The 20,223-nt window shown below is 39.3% G+C and overlaps 1 pseudogene; it reads right to left on the bottom strand.

Moving 5' to 3' along the window:
- Window positions 1–2,551: 2,551 nt before the first annotated feature.
- LOC128100987 (40S ribosomal protein S26-like) overlaps window positions 2,552–20,223 on the bottom strand; it is a 49,830-nt pseudogene continuing 32,158 nt past the window's right edge.

The following is a 20,223-nucleotide window of genomic DNA, read 5'->3' as shown; positions in this document are numbered from 1 at the left end:
AACTACAGTTTGCCTGTGTAATTCGGGGGATATTTCTTTCTTTAAAATCTATTTTACTGAAAACAGATTTTTTTCACATAATATATTCTGATTATTGCTTCTTCTTCCTCTACTCCTCCCAGTTCCTCCTGACCTCCCCTCTCATCCAGTCCTTCTTCTTTCTCTCTCTCTCATTAGAAAACAAACAGGCTTCTAAGCGATAATAATTAAAGTATCTAGTATAATATATTAAAACAAAAACTAACATATTGGAATAGGAGAAAACAAACAGAAAGGAAAAAAGCCAAAGAAAAGGCACAAGAAACAGATAAAGATGCAGAGTCTCACTCATTTGCACATTCAGGAATCCCATAAAAGCACTAACCTGGAAACTGGAAGCTGTAATAACCTGCAAACCTTGTAGGGTAAAAGGATATATGTATATAATAAAAATAAAAAAATAAGTTTAAAAAAAAGTCTTAACCTGACATTAGGAATCCAAGAGATACCAGCCATGGGGGTCTAATCGGAAGAGTAGTTTGTTTCCGCAGTGATACTCCCTTGGAGAAAATGAACTTTCATTTGCAAGTGGTTAGCTATTGGAAATAGCTCCTGGGTTAGGGAGAGGGGCATGTTCTACTTCTCCTTTCAGGTCTAGGATGCCATCAGGTACAGACCCATGCAGGCCCTGTACATGTTCATATGCCTATTAATCATGTTGATTTAGAGGACCTAGTTTCCTTGGTGAACTCCATCCCCTCAAGCTCTTACACTTTTTTCACCTCCTTTTCTCAGGGGTCCCTGAGCCCTGAGAGGAGAAATTTGATGGAGGTAACCAATTTAGGATTGAGTGTTCCAAGGTCTCTCACTCTCTGCATATTGTCTGGTTCTAAGTCTCCATATTTGTTCCTATCTGCTTCAGGAGGAAGGTTTTTTGATGATGGCTGAACAAGGCACTGATTTATGAGTACAGTAGAATGTCAGTAGGAGTCATTTTATTGCTATGCTCTTTTAGTAGAACAGTCATATTTGTATCTGAGCTATCTAGTCTCAGGTTTTTGGTCACCCAAGTAGTGTTGTATATGGGTTTCATCTTGTGGAGTGGGCCTTAAGTCAAATCAGATCCTGATTGGTTGGTTTCTTACATAAGCTTTATGCCACCATTGCAATAATACATCTTGCAGGCAAGACACCATTGTAGATCAAAGGTTTTGTGGCTGGGGTGGTGTTTACATTTTTCCTTTGGTAGCACACAGAATACCTTCATATACTAAAGACAATAGAATGTAGGGGTGAAGGCTCTATGAAGGTACCGTTTTACTTCCCCATCTTCAGTGAATTGTGTTGTGTTGTCTGTGACAATGGGGTCTTGCTATCAGTTTGTAGAGAGCAACCTATTATCTTTTCAACATACTGGGTTGCTTGTGGATTCCAATGGGACCCCTTTGGCTAACAACTCAATTATATGTAACCCACCCCAGTACTTGAAGCTTCATTTGGCAACAAGAGATAGCAAGTTGGGGCACCATCTCCCCCATTATTCTGCAAATTCATTTAGATCCCCTTCATGTACCTAATATTTTAGGAAGTGCTGTGGGATAATGCTTTTGTACACTGGTTTAGTACAATGCTGACTGGCCAGTAGCCAGGCAGGAAGTATAGCTGGGATAAGCAGACAAGGAGAATGCTGGGAAAAGGAAAGCTGAGTGGGGAGACACCAGCCTGTTGTCCAGGGAGCAGCATGTAGTGGCACACAGGTAAAGCCACAGAACATGTGGAGAATATAGATGAACAGAAACAGGCTGAGTTTAAGTGTAAGAGCTAGTAAATAGCTAGCCTGAGCTAATGGCCAAGTAGTTTTAATTAATATAAGCCTCTGTGTGTTTACTTGGGTCTGAGAGGCTATGGACCAGGTGGGACACAGAAAAAACATTCAACTACAAGGAAGCTTCTACTCTATTAGGTTTTCTTTCTTTCTTTTTTTTTTTTTTTTTTTTTTTTGGTTTTTCAAGACAGGGTTTCTCTGTGTAGCTTTGTGCCTTTCCTGGAACTCACTTGGTAGCCCAGGCTGGCCTTGAAGTCACGAGATCTACCTACCTCTGCCTCCCGAGTGTGGGATTAAAGGAGTATGCCACCACCGCCCAGTTTTCATACCATCCCTCAAATGGCCCTTAATTTTTTTTTTTTTATGGTTGACATACATCTTTATTAATCAGAAGCAGAGGAACCTAAGTTCAAAGCCAGCAAAAGATCTGATCATGTCTCAAAACAAAAACTGGCACAAAATTTGGCATTCTATGACCAAATTATAGTCTGCAGGGCTGGAAGCTAGTGAGTAGCCTCCCTACAATAGCAATATGATAATCTTGGCTGACTCAGTTTATCCTCCAGAACCCACGTAAAAAGGTTGAGCTTGGTTCACGCATAAACAGGATCCTGGAGCTCACCAGCTGGCTAGCCTGCAGAGACTACCTCAGAACCTAAAACACCACCAGGTTTGTTCTGCCTTACGGTCTCCAGAAGCACACACAGAAAATGAAATAACACACAATTCACACCTGGCATAGACACATTCAAAAGTTAAGTCCCATTTTATTTTTCCAAGGTGTTTCTTCTTCTGTCTTTATGAAGCCATCTCTTTACATGGGCTTTGGTGGAGGTCGTGGCGTAGCACCAGCAGGTCTAAATTGTGGTGGGGGTGTCCGGTCCTTGCGGGCTTCACGGGATCGATTCCTGACTACCTTGCTATGAATAGCACAGCTCACGCAGTAATGCAGCTTGACATAGAGCTTGGGAAGCACATAGGCGTCAAAGACACTAGCTTCAGAGATGTCCATGACAGCGGCGGCCTCGACGGGCGCAGTTTGTGCTGCGGATCGGCTGCACATGGCCGCGGCCCTTTTTGGCCTGACCGTTATTCCCTCTCTTGATACCCTCTTTCTTCCAGCTCTGTTATGGAATATTAGTTTAAGATATGTTATATTCATTTATACTGTGGAATATTTGATTAATGATGCAAAGATGTGCTGTCTTTGTTTAACTCTGTAAAGCTGTGTTACTTTGCCTGTCTAAAATACCTGTTTGGTCTAATAAAGAGCTGAATGGCCAATAGCTAACAAGGAAGGAGAGCTAGCCAGGGCTGGCAGGCAGAGAAAATAAATAGGAGGGGAAATCTAGGCTCAGAAGAAGAGAGGAGTGAGGAACATAAAAAAGAGAAAGAGAAGAGAATGCCAGAGGCCAGCCACTGAGCCACATAGCCAGCCACAGAGTAAGAAGAAAAACAAGATATATAGAACAAAGAGAGAGAAAAAGCCCATAGGCAAAATGTAGAGAAAGAGAAATGGGATAATGCTGTGGGATGGTCTGTATGTCAAATGTGTTGCTGATTGGTCAATGAATAAATCACTGATTGGCAGTGGCCAGGCAGGAAGTATAGGCGGGACTAATAGAGAGGAAAATTGAGAGAACAGGAAGCTGGTGGGAGAGACACTGCCAGCCGCCATCAGGATAAGGAAGATGTAAAGTACCGGTAAGCCACAAGCCACGTGGCAAGGTATAGATTAATAGAAATGGATTAATTTAAGCTGTAAGAACAGTTAGCAAGAAGCCTGCCACGGCCATACAGTTTGTAACCAATATAAGTCTCTGTGTTTACTTGATCGGGTTTGAGCGGCTTGGGACTGGCGGGTGAGAGAGATTTGCCCTGACTGTGGGCCAGGCAGAAAAACTCTAGCAACAAATGGTGTCCAACGTGGTGGCAAGAGTTTCCACCTAAAACCTGAGAAAAAAGATTCTAAAATGGAGCTAAAAACAGCTTCCTAATTGTCTCTCTCAAATGAGCGGCAGCTGCCGGTTTGAGCTACTGGCGGGTTCCTAGCGTGTGCGCTCGACCTGCAGTATGGCGGGAATGAGGCCTCTGCAAGTGGCACATTAAGCTGTGTGGTGGATTTAACCTTTGCTAGTACAAAAAGAAAAGAGGTTTCTGGGCTACACGCTGCTTTGATAGAAACATAGACCCACTATTTCTGAGAGTTGATGGCTCCCAGAGCTGGCAGAAAACGTATCACCGCCATGTTGGGAAGCTGAAGTGGGCAGAGCCAGCAGCGCCAGCGCCGTTTCAGGCTTAGAAGGCTGCAGTTTAAAGCAATAGGCTCAAGCTAATATAAAAAAATAAGCCACGTAAAGATGGCTACCACACAGAGAATCTGGATTATCTTCTCTTTGATATTCGTAACTGAAGAAAAACATTTGATTACAAAAGCTGTTGAGTTATGCCAAAATGTATATTTTAAAGGTACCTTGACTTCAAAATTTGGATATAAGGATATGTTGCTTTGGAAAGGAGATTCTGCTTTTGTTCCCACAGAAAGCCAGAGGCTATGGATTTATTCCAGATTAAGATACATCAGGTTTGATCAGCCAAGACCCCCTGAAAGGTCTCCAATGACACCATGGCCCAGATGATCCAACATCCAGAACCGTTTCAAGGCAACTGGCTCAGATGATACACCCTCATGGACTATTCCATAATCCTAAAGTATTCTTTGTGTCCCCATAAGATACAGCGCCCCCCTCCAGCAGGAAGTAGTAAGAGAAGCTACGCCCAAATTCCCAAATATACCAAGCTGACTTTGGAGATGTGTAAAGGTTAAAACCTTCCTTTTTAAGAAAAGAAAAGGAGAAGTGCTGTGGGATGGTCTGTATGTCAAATGTGTTGCTGATTGGTCAATGAATAAATCACTGATTGGCAGTGGCCAGGCAGGAAGTATAGGCGGGACTAATAGAGAGGAAAATTGAGAGAACAGGAAGCTGGTGGGAGAGACACTGCCAGCCGCCATCAGGATAAGGAAGATGTAAAGTACCGGTAAGCCACAAGCCACGTGGCAAGGTATAGATTAATAGAAATGGATTAATTTAAGCTGTAAGAACAGTTAGCAAGAAGCCTGCCACGGCCATACAGTTTGTAACCAATATAAGTCTCTGTGTTTACTTGATCGGGTTTGAGCGGCTTGGGACTGGCGGGTGAGAGAGATTTGCCCTGACTGTGGGCCAGGCAGAAAAACTCTAGCAACAGGATAATTTAAGTTAAATTAGAAAAGCTGGCTAGAAACAAACAAAGCTAAGGCCGGGCATTTATAAGTAAGACTAAGTCTCCATGTATTTATTTGGGAGCTGGGTGGTGAGCCACCAAAGAGCAAAGAGGAAAAAAAAACTACATTTAAATGTTTTCCCCCTTTTTGTCAAAATAAAAATAAAAGGTTTTAACTTTAACATAGTAAAACTATATACAACAAAACAGTTACATTTACAATATTCAGTCCATTTGCATTTAGAAAATTCAGAGAAAACTACTCCATTATCTATCTTACCTTAGTGATTCCAAAGTTTTATACCTAAGTTACTTTCATAACTAAGGAAAACTATAATTCTGTTTAGTCTTTAACTCTATCAAAGACCTCAGTAGACTCCAGAAGGACATAATATTATGTAACAACAGAGTTACATAATACTGGACAGTCACCCAAAGTTCCTCTGAAATGTTGTAGCACCCATCTTCAGCCTACAGGCCTAGAATATATGGCAGACTTTTCAGTGAAGTAAGAAATTTGAAGAACTTTCCTGTCTTTTATTGGAAATGTTCATCAGTCACTTTCCTCTGTGTCCTGCAGAATATCTGCCAAACTCTTCTGTGAAACAGAAATCTTGAAGGACTGTCCTGCCTTGTCTTGACAAAGTTCAACAAGTCTTTTTCCTGTGTCACGCTTGTCCAGTCTATACAGCATACTGTCAGCAGTCAAGGCAAGAGCAGTTTCCTGCCCAAATGGCTAGCCTTGCCACACTGAATGCAAACTTCATATGGAATTTCTTCAATGCCCATCATTCCTTCATGAAATAAATTGGTGCTGCCATGAGCAGACAAGTCTCACTGTCATGAAAAACCTTAGGTTATTAAACATCTTAAATGTCTTATTCTGTAGGTCTTTGAAAAGTTTGAAAATCACCTGTCTAAAATATACCTGTTTAACATTGAAAACATATATAACATGACAAGTTTGATTATTATAGATTAACTACTAATCTCAACTCTTAATTATACATTGCATTTTTAAATGAGCTGCATAAGCACAATACCCCAAACAAGACTAGAAACATGCATTTAGTATAACAAAAATAACTTTAGACTTTTATCAATTTACCAAAATCCATGCCAAAGCAAAATATCTGTAATGAATAGTTGTCTTTTTATTTGATAGTCCTACATTCCCCTAAATGATGACAAACATCCATAACCCACAAATAACCAACAACTACTCATCCCACCTCTTAGGAATGTTGGTGTCATGTTCTCCAGTCTGCTTCCTGTACTCTGTGGGTGAAGGCATCTTTAGGGGTGCCTGACTAAATTGAGATAATGGCTAAGTCGTAGTCCTGGGAAGACCAACTATAAACTTTGTTGAGATATATCACCTGTCAAGATTCAGGAGGTCTCCTCTGATCAAACCTGATCCATATCAACCCTGAGGGAATCCATAGCCTCTCATTTCCTGTGAAAACAAAAGCAAAACATCTTCCCCAAAGCATTTTTTACTTTTATTTGACAAATACAATTTTGATTCCTTTTTTAAAGTTAAGACAGTCCTAAAATATCTAGACTGGTTCAATTTAGCAGTCCTGTTCGAAATCACATGTCTCTTAGCAGCTGCCATTTGCTTATCAAAATCCACACAATACTATATAGGATCCAGAGTTCCTGTATATCATCATTACATGGCTTTTTTCTTTTATATTACTTTTACTCTCTCTTTAAAGACTATATTATTTTTTAAACTATTTCTTTCTTTCTATGACTATCTATATCCTTCTTCTTTCTTTCTTAAGCCTATGCACATTTTTAAACACACTGGAAACTGTTTAGATGTTTGTTTGGTTTTGTTTTTTTGTTTGTTTGTTTGTTTGTTTGTTTGTTTTGGTCTAGTCTTTCTTGACCACATAAGCCTTTAAACTGCTAAGCTGTGTAGCTAGGTCCTCCACTGCAGCTGTGGTGGCTGATTCTGCCTGCTTCTTAGGTCCATGAAAGCCAAGCCTAAAGTTCTCAGGCCCAGTTGGATGTAGGTGAACAAGAACTACATTCAACACCCCAGATCTGAAATGCCAGTGTTCTGCACTGTGGCAGGCATTTTTACTTATTTTTTTGTTTGTACTCAATGTGAAAAGGCTGTTTAAGTGCTCTGCTGTACTGTATAGCAGAACTTCTTGAAGTAGTCGTGTCTGGTTTTTGTTTGTTTGTTTGTTTGGTTGGTTGGTTGGTTTTGTTTTTAGCTTTCTCCGGCTCTATGTAAATTCAAGACCCATGTTGGAATGTGAAAATGTAGTGTGGTTTTTGTTTTTCCTCTTTTCTCTTTGGTGGCTCACCACCCAGCTCCCAAATAAATACATGGAGACTTAGTCTTACTTATAAATGCCTGGCCTTAGCTTTGTTTGTTTCTAGCCAGTTTTTCTAATTTAACTTAAATTATCCCATTTCTCTTTCTCTACATTTTGCCTATGGGCTTTTTCTCTCTCTTTATTCTGTATATCTTGTTTTCCTTCTTACTCTGTGGTTGGCTATGTGGCTCAGTGGCTAGCCCCTGGCATTCTCTTCTCTTTCTCTTTTTTATGTTCCTCACTCCTCTCTTCTTCTGAGCCTAGATTTCCCCTCCTATTTATTTTCTCTGCCTGCCAGTCCTGGCTAGCTCTCCCTCCTTGTTAGCTATTGGCCATTCAGCTCTTTATTAGACCAAACAGGTATTTTAGACAGGCAAAGTAACACAACTTTACAGAGTTAAACAAAGGCAACATAAAAGAATGCAACACATTTTTGCATCATTAATCAAATATTCCACAGTATAAATGAATATAACACATCTTAAACTAATATTCCACAACACCCCTCCCCATGTGATCTTCCTGTCCCAACACCCCTCTATCAATTCATAACTATTTATTCTGTTTCCCTTAACTTGGGAGATCTATCTGTTCCCCCTAGTCCCTTCCTCTATATCTAACCTCTGTAGTGCTACAGATTGCACCTTGGTTATCATTGACTTAACAGCTAATATCTACATACAAGCTATAAGTGGATGTATACCATATTTGTCTTTCTAGGTCTGGGTTACCTTACTCAGGAAGATTTTTTTCCTAGTTCTGTCCATTTACCTGTGAATTTCATTATTTCATTTTTTTTAATGGCACAGTAATAATCTATTGTGTGGATGTACCATATTTGTTTTATCCATTCTTTGTTTAAGGGGCATCTAGGATGTTTCTAATTTCTGGTTGTTAGGAAAAGAACAGCAATGAACATGGTTAAGTAAAAGTGTCTCTGTGGTAGGACAAGGAGTTGTTTGGGTATAAGCTCTAGAGTGGTATAACTGGATTGTGAGGTAGACAAATTCTCATCTTCCTGAGGAACTACCACAGTGATTTCCATAGTGGCTGTACAAATTTGTACTCCCTCCAGAAATGAATGAATATTTCCCTTACAGTACATCCTCACCAGTATGCTGAACATATCTTTGTCTTCAGTCATTTGTGTTTCCCCTTTTAATAATTCTCTGTTTAGATCTGTACCCCATTTTATTGGGTTATATGGGGGGGTTTTGACACCTAGGTTGTTTTTTTTTTTAGTTTTTTATATATTTTGGCTATTATTAGCTTTCTATCAGAATTGTAATTGGTAAAAAAAAATTTTTCTCATTCTGTAGGTTGTGCCTTGTCAAAAATCCTACCAATCCAAGCACATGGTGGGGGGAGTGGTACTTTGAGTATAACTGCCCCCATAACCTCATAGGGAGTGGCACTACTAGAAGGTATGGCTTTGATATAGTAGGTATGGCCTTGTTGGAGGAAGTGTGCCACTGTGGAGGTAGGATTTAAGGTCTCATGTATGCTCAAGCCATGCCCAGTGTCTCAGTTCACTTCCCATTGCCTTCTAAAGAAAATGTAAAACTTTCAGCTCCTTCTCTAGCAACAGATCTGCCTGCATGCCGTCAAGTCCCACCATGATGTTAATGGACTAAACCTCTAAACTGTAAGCCACCCTAATTAAATATTTTACTTTATAAGAGTTGTTGTGGTCATGGTGTATCTGCATAGCAACAGAAACCCAAAGACAGGGATTTTTCTATCTTTTGATATGTTCTTCAATTTCTTTCTTCAATCTCTTAAAGTTTTTAATTATACAAATCTTTCATTTGCTTGGTTAGAGTAACCTCAAGATATTTCATAAATTTTTTCATGTTATTTGAGACTATTGTGAAAAGTATTGTTTCCTTGATTTCTTTCTCAATCTGTTTGTCATTTGTATATAGGAGGGCCAGCTACTGATTTTTGTGAGTTAATTTTGTATCCAGCTACCTTGCTGAAAATGTTTATCAGCTGTAGGAGTTTCCTGGTGGAATGTTTAGGGTCACTTATGTATACTATCATATCATGTTCAAATAAAGATACTCTGACTCCTTCCTATTCTATTTGTATCCCCCATGACCTCCTTTGTCTTATTGCTCTAGCTAAGACTTCAAGTTCTATAATGAATAAGTGTGGAGATAGTGGACGACCTTATCTTGTTCTTGATTTTAGTGGAATTGCTTTGAGTTTCTCTCCATTTAAGTTGGTGTTAGCCATGGGTCTGCTCTAAACTGACTTTATTACATTAACATACATTCCTTGTATCCCTAATCACTCCATGACTTTTTATCATGAAATACTATTGGATTTTGTCAGAGGCTTTTTATGCATCTCATATGATGACCTTCCATCTTTCAATATATTTATATGGTTGGTTACATTTATCAATTTGAATATGTTGAACCATCCCTATATCTCTCGTATGAAACCAATTTGATCATGGTGGATGATTTTTTTTGATATATTCTTGGATTTGGTTTGCAAGTATATTATTGAGAAGTTTTACATCTATATTCATAAGGAAAATTGGCCTATAATTTTCTTAGTTTTTTTAGGGGTGTGTGTGACTTGGATATCAGAGCAACTATGACCTTGTAAAATGAATTTGAAAATGTTTCTTCTTTTTATATTTTGTGGAATAATTTGAGGAGTACTGGCATTAACTTTTCTTGAAAGTCTGTGCTAAAATTGTGTGATAAAACCATCCAGCCCTGGACCTTTTTTTTTTTTTTTTGATTCATAGACTTCTATTTCACTGGGGGTCATAATGCTGTTTAAATCTCTTACCTAATTTTGAATTGACTTTGCAAGTGGCATGGATTCAGAAAATTATATTTCTTTTATATTTTCCAATTTGGGGGAAGTACAGGTTTTTAAAGTATATCCTTATGATTCTCTAGATTTCCTCAATGTATATTGTTATTTCTCTTGTTTCATCTCTAATTTTATTAATTTGGATATTCTCTCTCTTTTTTTGTTTAATCTGTCTAAAAGTTTGCCTATCTTATTGATTTTCTTAGATAACCAACTCCTTTGTTTCATTGATTCTTTGTATTGTTGGTTTTTGGTTTTTGTTAAATTTTTGTTTCTTTTTTATAGATTTCAGTCCAAAGTTTGATTATTCTTGCCATCTATTCCTTTTGAGTGTGGTTCTCTTTTTGCTCTGGTGATTTCAGAAGTGCTGTTAAGTTACTAGTATGAGATCTCTCTAATATTTTTATATAGGCACTCAGTGGTATGAACTTGCCTTTTTGAATTGCCTTCATTGTGTCCCATGAGTTTGGGTATGTTGTGTATTCATTTTCATTCAATCCTAGAAAGTCTTTTATTGCTTTCATAATGTAAGTCTTGACACATTTTTCAATCAGTATTGAGTTGTTCAGTTTACATGCCTTTGTAAGCTTTCTGTTGTTTCTGTTGTTCTAGATAGCTAGCTTTCTTCCATGGTGGTCTGATAGGATACAGAGAGTTACTTCAATTTTCTTGTATCTGTTGAGATTTGTTTTGTGTCCTACCTAGTATGTGCTCAGTATTGGAGAAAATTACATGAGTTGATGAGTAAGATAGTATATTCTTTTGTGATTGGGTGAAATGTTCTGTAAATATTTCTTAGGTTCATTTGGTTCATAATGCCAGTTAGCTCCAGAATTCCTCTGTTTAGGTTTTGTCTGGCTGACCTGTCTATAGGTGAGAGTAGGGTATTGATGTCTCCCACTATTAGTATGTAAGGGTCAATATGTGATTTAAGCTATAGCAGTATTTCTTCTATGAATTTTGATGTCCTTGTGTTTGGTGAATAAGAATTGCAATGTTCTCTTGGTGGATTTTTCCTTTGATGAATATGTAGTGTACTTCCCTATCTCTTTTGACTAATTCTTGGTTTGAAGTCTCTTTTGGCTATACCAGTTTGCTTCTTAGGTCCATTTACTTGGACTATTTTTTTCCATCCTATTACCCTGAGGTGATGTCTATCCTTGATATTAAGGTATGTTTCCTAGATGCAGCAGAAGGACACATCCTGTTTTCCCATCCATTCTATTAGTCTGAGTCTCTTTATTGGAGGAATTGAGACTACTGATGTAGGGAGATATAAGTATTTGTTGACTCTGTTATTTTATTGTTGCTGTTGTTGCTATTGGTGGTGGTGGTGGTGTGTATGTGTGTGCATGTTTCCTCTCTTTTAGTTTACTGATATGGGGTTATTTATTACTTGTGTTTTCCTGGGCATGGCTAAACTCTTTAGATTGGTGTTTTCCTTGTAGCACCTTCTGAGGGATGAATATGTAGACATGTATTCCTTAAATTTGATTTTATAATGGAGTGCCTTTTATTATGGGTTGTATTATTTTCTCCATCTATTCTGGTTGAAAGTTTTGCTGGCTATAGTATCCTGGGCTGGCATCTTCAGTCTCTTAAAGATCATAGAACATCTGTTCAGGCCCTTTTGGCTTTAGGGTCTCCATTGGGACATGAGGTGTCATTCTAATAGTCCTGCCTTTATATGTTATTTAGTCTTTATCCCTTGCAGCTTTTATATTCTTACTTTGTTCTATACATTTAGTGCTTTGATTATTATGTCCCAAGGGGAATTTCTTTTTGGTCTACTCTACTTAGTGATCTATATGCTTCTTGTATCTTGATAGGCATCTCTTTCTTTAAGTTAGGGAAATTTTCTTCTGTGATTTTGTTGAAAATATTTTCTGTGCCTTTGACCTATGTTTCTTCTACTTTCTGTTCCTATTATTGTTAGATTTGTCTTTTCATACTGTCATCTATATATATATACACACATATATATGTACACATATATATGGTACATATATGTACACACACATATATATATGGTACAAAATATTCAGGAAACTCTCTCTCTCTCTCTCTCTCTCTCTATATATATATATATATATATATATATATATATATATATATATAGTTATATAGACCATACATATGTTAGATACATAAACTTTGAGGTATCTATTTCTTCTATTTTTGTCTTCAATGCCTAATACTCTTTGAGTTCCTAAAACTTTAATTTCTCAGATTTCCCTCAGTTTGGATTTTCTTTATTGATTCTATTTCCACTCTCAAGTCTTGAACTGTTTCATTCATTTCCTTCCACTGATAGTGTTTTCATACAGTTCTTTAAGAGAATTATTAATTTCATCTCTAAGGACCTATATCATACTAATAAAGGCTATTTGAATATCTTTTTTCTTGTATTTCAGTTATGTTGCAATTCTCAGGTCCTACTGTGTAGTAGGGTTACTGGGCTCTCATGGAGACATATTATCCTGGCTGTTATTATTTTTTTCATCTGCATCTAGGCAGCTGGGTTTGGGATGATTATGATTCTACGTGCTGCTATCTAGTCTTATCTTTATCAGGTGACTGCATTGTTCCTTGGTTTTTGTTGCCTTCTCTGGTTCTTAGGAGGGTGTGGTAGCTGTGTATTGACTGGTAGGGAATTCTTCTAGGTTGCTGCTAGGTGTGACCCTTGGGGGTTCTGGGTCATATGTGTTTCTCAGTATTGAGAGCTGACACTTTGGAATGCAGATGGGATGAGGGTGGAAATGGGGTCCACCAGAGGGAGAAAAGCAGGATTTTCCACCAAGATCTGCTTAGTCTTCCAGGAATGGGGCAGAGAGTGAGGAGAGGCCATAACAGGTAGACTATCACACAGCTGAGGATAAAACCTGGGATTGGATTTGGAGGAGAGAAGGGAGGGTGAAGATCTGAAGCTAGCCTATCTGCTTTGCTGGCCTACTTGCATCTCTGGCAGGCTTGGCTGGTGAATTTCACGGGAATGCCTTCTGGAGTTGGGGACTGGGATCACAGGACTGGTGGGGAGGAAGGTTGGAGGAGAAAATCTTTGTGATCGACTAGGGGCAAGGAAAAGGGGACCACAACAGATGGTTTGTTACAGAGCTGGGGATGGAACTAAAGAATTGGATTTGAAGGGAAGGAAGGAGAGGTGAAGATGTGCAGTTAGCCTATTTGCTTCCCTGGCTGAAATGTCCTACATGTTCCCAGGGGAATGCCTATTAGTGTTGGGGGCTGGGATAATGTCAGGATAATTCAGTAAGCAGCCAATCAAACACTTAGGAACAAAAGACACTGCAGCTTCTGCCTTGCTCTCAGCCCTGTAGAGAGATGGGTATAGCAAGGATTGAATTCCAACATCTAGGGACAATGTGGCAGAAAACCAAATGATTTAGGCTAGAAGTAGATCCTCCAGTAACAGTAAACCTCTGAGCTACAACCTTGAGTTAGAACCAGTCAGCTAAGCTGTTGTTGAATTCCTCAAACAAACTGTGAAAGATAGTAAACACATTTGTGTTGTGTTTTGTTGGTTGGTTAGGTTTGGGGTTTTTTTGTTGGTTTGTTTCTTTGCTTCCTTGCCTTTTAATTTTATGTTGCTAAGTTTGTGGATAATTTCACATGTGTTTCTAAGTAACTAGTATTCTAGATCGCATATGATATAGCTATCATTATTCAATAGCCTACCTGGATTTATTCATAATGTGATATCAGAGATTTAAGGGGACAAATAAAGGCATAGGCCACATTTCAAACCTTCATTGCACCATATTTTCTTTTTGACTAGAACACACCAGATAACTGAACCTACATTCATGGGTATCTTAGATAGGGTATCTTTGCTATGAAGAGACACCATGACCATGGCAACTCTTACAAAGGAAAACTAATTGGGGCTGACTTATAGTTTCAAAAGGTTAGTCCATTATCATCATGGTGAGAAGCATGGTGGCATGCAGGCAGACATGGTACTGCAGAAGGAGTTCTACATCTGCATCTGCGGGCAACAGAAACTGAACTGTCATACTGGGTGTGGCTTGAGCATATATGAGACCTCAAAACCCACCTCCACAGTGACACACTTCCTCCAACAAGGCCACACCTACTCCAACAAGGCCATAGCTCCTAATAGTGCCACTCCCTATGTGCCAAACATTCAAACATGAGTCTATGGGGCCATACCTATTCAAACCCCCACAATGGTGTAGGGTAGGTTAACTCACTATGGGAAGGTAAACTACATGAAAAGGTTGATGGCTGAAAAATTGTCCACAAATCCATGGACACTGTACTATTTTAAAAGATGTTGTCTATTCCTCTCTTCTTACACACGAACTGAACATAGTGATTCAGTTCCAATGATTAAAATATGATGCATTTGATGGTATGTGGCTACTCATGCTTTGTCATAAAAAGGAAAACTGTTTCCTGCTTCCCTCTATACTATGGCTTTTTTGTTTGCTTTGGAAAAAGACAATCACATGTCATCAGGATAGACATAGAGAGGTCTATGTGGAGACGAACTTAACAGCCAGGTTGGAAGTGTGTCCTTAAGCCCCAGTGAATCCTTCAGATAAATGCTTCCTTCCCACATTTTACCTGAACTTCTGAGCTAAACCACTACTGAATGTTGCTCATCCACAGAAACTGCAGGAGGTAGTCATTATAATGTTATGGTAAGTCCCTAAGCTATGGGGTAACTTGTCATACAGAAACCTGCAGGTGCAGGGAAGGATGAAGGAACTGTTTCAGTTTGCTTTGTTTTTGAAACCACATGATTGGGATCCTTATTCTTACTTTTCTAGATAATAGGACCTCATGTAGCTACTCTAAGCAGAAAAGAAACAGAGCACAGGGTGTTCAAAAACCTTCAGTTAAGGCCACAGCATCGTCTCTGAGGTTTTCCATGCCTACAACAATGCCCAAAGCACAAGGCACCTCTGCTCCAGTCAGAGCCCCACTCCCACTGAACTGAATCAAGATACCTCAGCACATACTAAAGTAAGCTGGTAACTATACACTAGAACCCCTATCAGCAATACATAGAAAGATGGCACCTTCTCACTCCATTCACCCAACAGTGGCTTCTGTGAAGCACCAGCTATTTCATGATGTTCTCAAAAGTCTAATGCAGCTGAAATTATTTGAAGAGATGGATCTTCAAGAAAGGATGGACAAATGAATTATGATTATGAGTTATCTTCACTTCTTCTCTCCATACAAGACCATCATTGTATTATTTTAACATTGGTAACTGTGAAAATAATTTGACTTCCTATTTTCCAAACTCTAAATGGTTTTTCCTCTGTTTTGTTTTTAAAGTTTCAACTTCAGAGCCATTTCTAACAAACTGCTAATGATGGCCTAGAGTTCCAGGTGAAGACCAACTCTGAGGTTACACCTGATCAGTCCAGATAGAAATCTGGAATCAAGTTATGCCCCTTTCCCTCAACAATGACTTCAAATATACCCTAGTGTTCTCCACTTTGTGATCATTTATGCTAATCTGCCATCAATAAGGGTACCTTGCCAGCACATCACTACTTGTTGCCAGACTTTAATATCCATTCACTGAGAATGACAAAGTCCAAACTTCCTGGGGCATGCTCTGGATGCCACAATTGACATCTCTAAACAAGGTTGAGCATGGAGGAGAGAAAGGCATGGAAATCATGGGACACTCCAAGCTGTGGGAGATGAATCCTTCTGTGATATCTGCTCAAAAATACCTTACCCTGTGGTATTATCTCCACATAGATAGTGGCCCATCCACTAAAACCTAACCAGAATGTAAATTATATTTTTCTTGAAATTTCTCAAAAGGGGATTCTATTTGTCTATTTTTATTGTAAATACAACCTAAAACTCTGTCTTCTTTATAATCTTCTTTTCTAATGCATTGTTTCTCTAGATACTTATGTCTCCCATCTCTTCTGTCACTCTCCTAACCGTCAGTTCAGATTCATATCCCTACCTTTTCCTCCCTTCCTTCCTTTCCACTCCCCTGTGCTGGGTGAGGTAAGCAGGATTTGATCTCTGGGTTCCACCATCTGCTCAGTGGCCTGACACACTCCTTTTCTGAAACAGACCTAGAACTGCCCCAGTGGGGAAGGAGAGAGGACATTCTCCTGTATCATCTGTGCCTGGCTTGATTATTACTGCCACATCATAACTCAGGGAGATCATTCCTTCTACTTCAAGGAAATAGAGCAGGCTACTTATTAATAGAATTCTTCTATTTCCTGATTAAGAAAATAGACTATGTCCAAAGACTACATTGACATTCAGTTAATGTATACATGTGTGTTTGTGTACATAGTGTTTGGTGTGTTTTCTCCAGAGTCTAATAACTCCTAACAAGAATGAAGATTGTCCCATTGTCTGTGGTTTCCACAACCAAGAGGCTGGGTCTTATAGAGAGCCATTATTTATCATTTACCTATTTTATTCATTTATTTATTTATCTAATGGTTATCAAATTGTCATCAATATCTGAAATGTTACCTTAGAAAATTATTTTTCAGGAAATCAAACCACTGGAAGCTTGGAAAGAAAATCTGTGATCATCATTTTGAGAATATTAGAGCTAGAATTCAATCAGATGTCTTTGACATACATCTACTGACTTTACTGCTCTGCAGAAAGCCTCGTAACTCCTCATGCTGGGAGTCAGCTCTGAGCCAGTCCCTGTGACTGCTAATTGTATACAACATTAATGGAGACTGTGGATGGCACTGGCTTCCCAACCTGCAACTCTGATTCATAATCCCTGGTTAACCAGCTGGGACTCTGATGGGGCGTTTTACAGCAGAGCCTTTGCTACTCTCGTGAAACATTATAATCACATAAAATGTTATGTTGTACCATTGATTGTAAGTAGTGTGGAGCCTACCCGTGGCATCTGTGCCTTAATCACCTCTTTTCATCACTTCACTGCCCATTTAGGAGTCCTTAGAAGGCTTCCCTCCACATGAATAGGGGTGTGGAGTTTAATCAGCCACACCTGGTGAAGACACCCTCATTTGCAATTCCAGTTCAACAACTCACCCAATGTAGCATTGGGAAATTTTCTCCACTTCTCTCTCCTCATATTTATTCAACAAGGAGCTAACATTTCCTTGGTCTCATTTCATTCATTTATATATGGGACTTGCTGGACAGACAACCTGTTACAGATGATGAAACCAACTTCCCTATAGACCAGTGCAATCTTGAATCAGAGGTATAGGCTTGTCACCTCCATCTACTGAGTTCTACCAAGGAGAATCTTAGTGCCAGGAAAACTGTCCTTGTTTTCAACCTTGAGGAGAGATAAAGGATGTAGCTGGACCAAAATGTAACATCACAGACCTAAAGCTTGTTCCTACCTAGCATTGTAGTAACCTTCCTAGCTGTCCATGTGCTTGTGATTTCTGTGAGCACCAGAGCCCAGTACAACGTTCAGGACCTGAAATAGACCACTACCTGGTTCCACCCAGTTTCCTGGGGAACAGAGCACACAGCACTAGAACCAGCTGACCAATCTGTGGGGTAGTGATGAACAAAGCCTGCTTTGAATTAGCACCCGCTTCTGCAGAACACATAAAGTGGGCCCATTCAAAGGCAATGAGCTAAGGCTGCTGAGGTCAGAGACTACCTCTACTAATCTCTGCCCTATACCAGCAGGGCTGCCAATGTGTCCTTTGAAAGTTTTCTCCCAAAGTCAGCAAGATGACAGTTTATCAGACATGGGTGAGTACTACATACACAGTGTGGGTCTAACAACACTCCACAGATAGAAATTATATCTTTGTTGTAACAGAATACTTCCAGTTCATCACAACTCATCTTGTCTTCACGTAAATGTTTCTGATTTTAGCAAATACATAAACACAGAAGTCAACCAAGTGGAGAAAGAGAGAAAGAATGTCTCCCTCTCCACGCTGGTGTTTCTTCAGACCCTCAAATGCTCTACTGCCATGCGATGCCTTGATCAGCAAATATATCAAACATTCTAATCACCAAGGACCTTTAAAATACAATGCCAGACCCTAATTGATTCAATTTAGTCATTTTTTTTTTTTTAAAAAGTAGGGCTGGAGACATGGCTCAGAGGTTAAGAGCAATGGCTGTTCTTCCAAAGGTCCTGAGTTCAATTCCCAGCAACCACATGGTGGCTCACAGCCATCTATAATGAGATCTGATGCCCTCTTCTGGCCTGCAGGCAAAACATGCAGGCAGAATACTATATACATAATAAATAAATAAATCTTAAAAAAAGTTTTAAAAAAAAAGTAGGAGGAAGGCTTGTTGCAAGAAGAGAATTAAAGGAAGTGGGCAGGGATATGCGATGGGAACCGAGGGGGAGTTGTAATCAAAATACATCATATAAACATACGAAACTGTCAAAGAATAATTTCTAGAAATTAAAAGTTACAGTGCCCACCATTGACTCAAAACAATTATAATCTCCATGCTTGAGGAAGGAAGTCAGGAATGAGGGTTTTAGTTTTTTGCAAAGATTCCTGGCAACCCATAAGGCAGTGTTTGCTAATCATTAGCAAAATGGCTATGAACATAGTCTTCTGGGAAGACTTGTGTTGGAATCCTAGCCCCACCTCTTGTATGACTTGGCCAAGCTACTTATATGTTCTGTGCTTCACCTTTCTCATTTGAAAGCTATAGTGTGAACAAAAACCAATAATGTAAACCTCCCATGACTTTTACTAGGATTCAGTGAGGCATTATTTGCCAAGTGTCCACATCAACTCCTGGCACCTGATAAGTACTACCAAAGTTTGTTGTTAAGTAAAATAAACACACTAAGTTCATTCCTTCCTCGGGGTCTTGCTCCTGTGAGTCTTTCTTTCCAGACCTCACTGTTGTCCTGTAGTGCTGCATGCCTTTAATCCCAGCACTCGGGCGGCAAAGGCAGGCAGATTTCTGAGTTCCAGGACAGCCAATAGAGAGACTTTGTCTCAAAAAAACAAAACAAATAAACAGACTTCACTGCCCCTGACTGTCATGAACAATAAGAAATTTAAAAGTTCTACTTATGCTCCTCCACCTTAGCATCCCATTTAGTCTCACATGTTTAGGCATATTAACTGCAATCATGTATTTTGGTTGCCTTCTCCCAGGGAAGTCATGTGAGAACAAGATCTACCTAACTCTAGATCAGCAGCCAGAAATGGGAGAAAGGAAAGGGATGTGAAGTAGGGGGCGTGAATTTCATTCCTGGGGAACACTCAGTGGTGCATTAAAAAAGAGAGGCTCAAGCTTCTGGACAAAGACTCCTTCATGAGCTCCCAAAGTTCATGGCACACATTACAGTCCTGGTGTTTGTTGTGGGTGCAACATCATGGCTGGGAAGAAGTCCATGTGTCGGCATCCTCAATTAAATCTTGTGCAATATGAACCTTACATGTAAACAAGAGAGGCAGCCTCTCCCTAAAAATCTAGACCTGTTGAGATTCCATACAAGATAACTGCCTTATTTCAATTCCGTCATTTCATTTCAGTAAACAGTTCATATCTATCATGTTTAGTATAAAGCTCAATTAGCTCTTTTAATTTCTCCCAACTATAACTCACCCCATGTCAGGGTCACAGTTTTCACACACTGTATGGGTATAAGAGAATAATCTTCAAAAATGTTAAGCTTATGAAATACACGAGAACCATTATCAAAGGTGGGGAAGAGATTTTGACCCTATATGTATAGCATGATGGAGATCAGCAATGATTCCATAGGAACCAGACCAGGCTCCATGCATTATAATAGGATTTGAATTTCACTTTCTGCTGAACATCCTTAAGCCATCATGAGTGTTCCAATCCATGGAAGATAATATACCCTACCCTGGAATCTCAAGTTATTTGGAGTGTGATTTGAATTGTACTGTCACCTCCCCTTCCAAAGGATCTGCTATGGATTCCAGCAGATGAGAGCTGTCTTTTATGAACATTTCAGGATAGAGATAAGAAAAGTATTATGGG

The sequence above is a fragment of the Peromyscus californicus genome, unplaced genomic scaffold, assembly GCF_007827085.1.
Source record: "Peromyscus californicus insignis strain IS unplaced genomic scaffold, ASM782708v3 Scaffold_7__1_contigs__length_154581171, whole genome shotgun sequence".
NCBI lineage: Eukaryota > Metazoa > Chordata > Mammalia > Rodentia > Cricetidae > Peromyscus > Peromyscus californicus.
Note: the sequence above shows the minus strand (reverse complement) of the source record. Positions and strands in the feature narration are given on the sequence as shown.